The 4,569-nt window shown below is 43.0% G+C and overlaps 1 long non-coding RNA gene across 1 annotated transcript; it reads left to right on the top strand.

The window, feature by feature from the left end:
• Positions 1-3,322: 3,322 nt before the first annotated feature.
• On the top strand, positions 3,323-3,733 carry LOC132249841 (uncharacterized). Its single transcript, XR_009461341.1, has 2 exons — positions 3,323-3,431; positions 3,552-3,733. It is a non-coding gene; the product is annotated as an uncharacterized LOC132249841 (long non-coding RNA).
• Positions 3,734-4,569: the final 836 nt, after the last annotated feature.

Raw genomic sequence — 4,569 nt, 5'->3', positions numbered from 1 at the left:
ATGCAGGTATCAAATTTATGCCCGATTAGTTACTGAGCATTAATGTACACACAGACACCTTACTGCGCAGTAACACTGTGTGTGTGGACTGAATTAGGAATAACTTTAGTCCTAAGTCAGTCCATACACAGTGTTACTGAGCTTTAATGGCTGCATGTGTAGATGCCAGCCTGAAAACCACTTACTGCACAGTAAGTTACTATGCAGTAAATGCACGTGTAGATGCACCCAGTGTGGACAGCAAAGTGCAATTGGACCTCATGGCAGACAACATACATTGGGTAAATGTGATATCTTTTAGTAGGCCAATTGTTCTTTACTACAGTTTTGGCAGGGGTTTGGGATGTATCTTCTTTTTCTACCTTCAGAGCTCTGCATGAGATGAAGAAGAGGGAATACTGAATGGCTGCAGTAGATGCTGCTGTCTAGCTAGGGACAGGAGTTGCACATAAACTGGTTTAAGTGATCAGAGACTGTTTTAAACCTGCAACATAACAGAAGTTCATTGCACATAAACCAGTTTCAAAATGGCTGAAACTGGTTTAAGATAAACCTGGTTGAATGTATTATCAGACTTAACTAATTTAGGTAAAACTAGTTTATGGAACTTCTATCCTAGACCCCTTCCTGGTTCAAGTTCAATCAGAGTCCCCCAGCATGCTTTGCAGGCCTAGGCTCTTCTGTATGCTAGAGCAAAGCAGGATTGGCCCTGCCTCTCTGCTCCCTAGCCAGAGCAGTGAAGGCTCACTGACAACGGGGTGTTGGTGGGAAACCTGGCTGGTGCACACAGGTACCAAGTGTGGCTCCTGCCCGCACTCAAGTTGGACACCCCTCTGTTAACAGATTCCATCTTCCTCAGTTTTTCAGTGCAGCTATTTTTTCTCTGAATATAGAGACTGTCACTAGCACATTTTCTTTCTCAACCCTTTACATTAACTCTTTGTTCTCCAAATTACTGGCTCATATTTTTGTCATGTTTTTCCATGTGCAAACCAGGCAGAGTCAACATTCACGCGGCACCTAAAATGGATCAGAAAATGTTGGACTCTGAAGTCAAACATGTTTTATTCCCAGTTAAATACAAGGGAACTGCACAAATCTAGATGAGGGCAGAACTGATCCTAAGCAGAAAGCCACACAGGAGCAGGCAGAAAAAGAAAGTGATCTTTAATAACTTTTGTTTTGTTATTTTCTTGTCAGAGATGTAAGAAGAGTGAGTTGAGGTGAATGACAGCTGGGCCCATGGACCACTTGTACACAGAGGAGTTATTACAACTTCAGACACTCAAATTCTAAATAAAATTAGAGAGTTCTTCAATTTTAAATCTGTATTTCAATATCTTTTGAAAAGGGAATAAAATAATGAAGAGTTGATAAAGCATGTTCTTCTTTAAAAAAAACCTAGGCTTTTTATGTTTATTTTATCTATAAATGAAAATGCTACTATTTAGAGATGGAATTTCACATTTTACTTTGATAATGTTGGTGTGCTATAGACTGAATTTGCTATATTGGCAAAGCAGAAAAAAAAGTTTTTAAAACTACTCCTAAGACCCTTTACCATTTATTATATCTGTATAGAATACCTGGGTAGGCAGAGAAGAACAGTGCTCTTATTGTTCTTTCTTTAATCCCTGGAAGTAAGGAATCAAAGCTTTCCTGTGAGATATATAAGGACCTTGTTACATGGTAATTTTGGGTGGCTCCTGGAGCTCTTAATGCTTGGATTATTATTATTAACACCTGGAACTAGTTTTAAGCACTAATTAGGTGTCTCAAAGTTATGCCACTCCAGGGCAGGATTATCTTTGATTCATGTTACCCAGCTCATGTTACACTAAAGTATAGCCACTCAGGGCTATACCTCGGTGTAAATACCCTCCCTAGCCCCCCTCTCTTGCTGGATCAGATTGAGACTGCTGCTCCCCTCCCCCCCCATGCACTTACTTGTGGCTATCCATGCTGTCTGTCCCAGAGGAGTAGGCAGAGGAAAGGTTAACTTGCCTGTCTACCTGCCGCTGCCACTGCCGCTGCTGCTGTCTGGGTTAGGCTCAGCCCAGAGAAAAGCAGCAGCCTGGGTAGCCGCTACAGTTGCCAAATCTGTTTGAATCTATTCTGGGAGGTTTCATTACATGATCTAATGATATTAATGAGTCATTCCATCAGGAAGGCAAATGAACATTACTGTTACATTTTAAAAACTTACTGGATTATTGTATACATTGTTTTTAACATTTAATATTTATTTTAATGAATGCCCTATCATTTATCTCCCAGGTGACTCTCGGCAGTCGCCTGGAGGTTTATATCTAATTTATGGAGACTCTGGGGCAATCCTGGGGGGTTGGCAAGACTAGTAGTGTCAGCAGGGGATGGGGAGGCAGGTTAGCTTTTCCCTCCCTGCTTCTCTGGAACAGACAGCACAGGCTGCTACAAGAAAGCAAGGAAAGGGGGTAGGGGCATAGGAAGAACTGAGGGGGCAGGGAGTAAGCCCAGAATAGGATGGGAAGAGGGGAGAGAATTTTTACTTTTCAGTCCTCCAGGCTCCTGCTGGCCTAAAGTGTTTACTCCAAACACAAGCTAGCACTAACACTCAACAACATTTGTGTGGCTCACAATGTAAGGAGTTACAAAGCCCTACCTCTAAATGTAGTAATGCTAGCCGTTTCATCCGTGTGTAGATGAAATGATATTTCCCATTTACGTTGATGCAATTGCATTTCTGTTTGCACAACCTGGGATTTCCTGCCAATCTAAAGTCCATTTAGCACCTTAAACTAACACTACTCAGAGATGTGTTAATCTGCGGCACTCTTCAGTTACGCTGCTCCAACTGTGGATTTATTCATGCAAACAGCCAAAGACTCCAAAGACTTCTAATTAATCTCCTTTGCCATGAGGGGGTGATGTGTTCCAGCCTTTAGTCAGTAGGTGCTGCTGTGTGTTGTTTTACCCTCCTTCACTCCTCCCTCCTCCCTCACAGCATGCAGTTCAGGTTGGGATGGGTCTGCTCAGACTAATTATTATTTTAAAATGGGAGAGGCCAATAATCCCTTAATTTTTTACCCCCTCTTAATTCTTCTGCCCTGTTACCAGCTATAGTGTATGTCCTCCCACCCACCCATGTACCCCCCTGTCCTCCTGGCCCCACCATATACCTTCCACCTGGGCCTCCCACACCCCTTGTCATGTGCTGCCACTGCAGTGGACATAGGTCCCGATGATAGATGCAGCATCACCATAACGGTAAGTTTTTTGCAAGTAGTTTAAAACTTTGTAGTGAGTGGTTACATGACTTCCTTCAATATTGCAAACCATCTGAACTTCACCACATTCCATTTCAGTGCCACAACAGAAAAAATAGTCCAGGGGCAGGATGCTGCCTGCCAGACCCAATGCCCAGAATATGCAGAATCCCAGGTGATATTTAGGTAATATGTGTTACTGACTTTGTGTGTGTGTGGGGAGGTGAAGGTGGGGTAAAAGTCTGATTTTTCAACTGTGTGCTAAACCCCGCTCCTCTTTCTCTTCTTTTTTTCCCATCCTTGCAGAAAACTTTCATGGGCGGAACTTGCCGGGGGTGACATCCAGCCTCCAGGCCCCTGGAAGAGGAGAGTAGTGTGAAATACCTACAGATTTGCTTTTACATTTTCTATATATTTTACATTGTTAAGTTGTATATAGTTATTGTTAAGCTGCAGCATTTTCAGTAAAGTATTTTATTTTTGCTCTATATATGTATCATTTTTTCTTTGGGGTGGGTGGTTGGGTTGGTTTTTGGAGACTGCGCCTGCCTCAGCGTGGGGATGCTGTGCTTGGGGGCGGGGTTTATGGAGCCATGGCATTACTGGAAAGAGTTACAAAAAGTTGCAGGGTGGACTGTTATTGGAGGGAGGTCAGATGCTTGTTAAGTGTTAGCTAGGGTGTGGTGCAGCCAGCATTTATTTATTTATTTATGTATTTATTACAAGAAAAGACTAAACAACCCCACCCACCCCCAGTGGCAAGCAGGCAATCTGCAAAACTTCTCCATGCATGGACCTCCCAGGACCTTTAGCCTTTAGCAAGTCTTTAAAGACTTTAGTAAGTCTTTAATGCATTATAATGCATTTCATATGCATCGTCACCACGGCGGGTGAGGGGTTGGGGTTAACGTCTACTGCTACAGCTCCAAAACAGCTTTTTTTCTGAGTTTTTTCTTTGCAGGATGTACTGTTATGGGTGGTGCTATGCAAAAATGATTTTCTTTTCAATGCTTTGTTTGCCATGCAATATTTTTTTTACAAAATCCTGCATGCAGCACCTTTTGGAGCTGGGTTTACAGAGTGTCCCCCCATCCTGGGCCACCTGCCACCCACTCCCCCCTTGGAGAGAGTTTATCAGATTTTGTTCAGGATTGCTTTGTCCTCCCTTGCCATATCTCAGCCCTTCTCAAAGGACAGGAAGAAGGTGAGAGGGAAACAAGGAGCAGCACTTGCAAGGCAGCCCAGGGTAATCTCTTCAACTACCTCTAGGCTTTGGCAGAATCAAGTGTATTCAGAGAGAGCATAATTGTGGGAGAACTTCTTT

The sequence above is a fragment of the Alligator mississippiensis genome, chromosome 4 (assembly GCF_030867095.1).
Source record: "Alligator mississippiensis isolate rAllMis1 chromosome 4, rAllMis1, whole genome shotgun sequence".
Classification (NCBI taxonomy): domain Eukaryota; kingdom Metazoa; phylum Chordata; order Crocodylia; family Alligatoridae; genus Alligator; species Alligator mississippiensis.
Note: the sequence above shows the minus strand (reverse complement) of the source record. Positions and strands in the feature narration are given on the sequence as shown.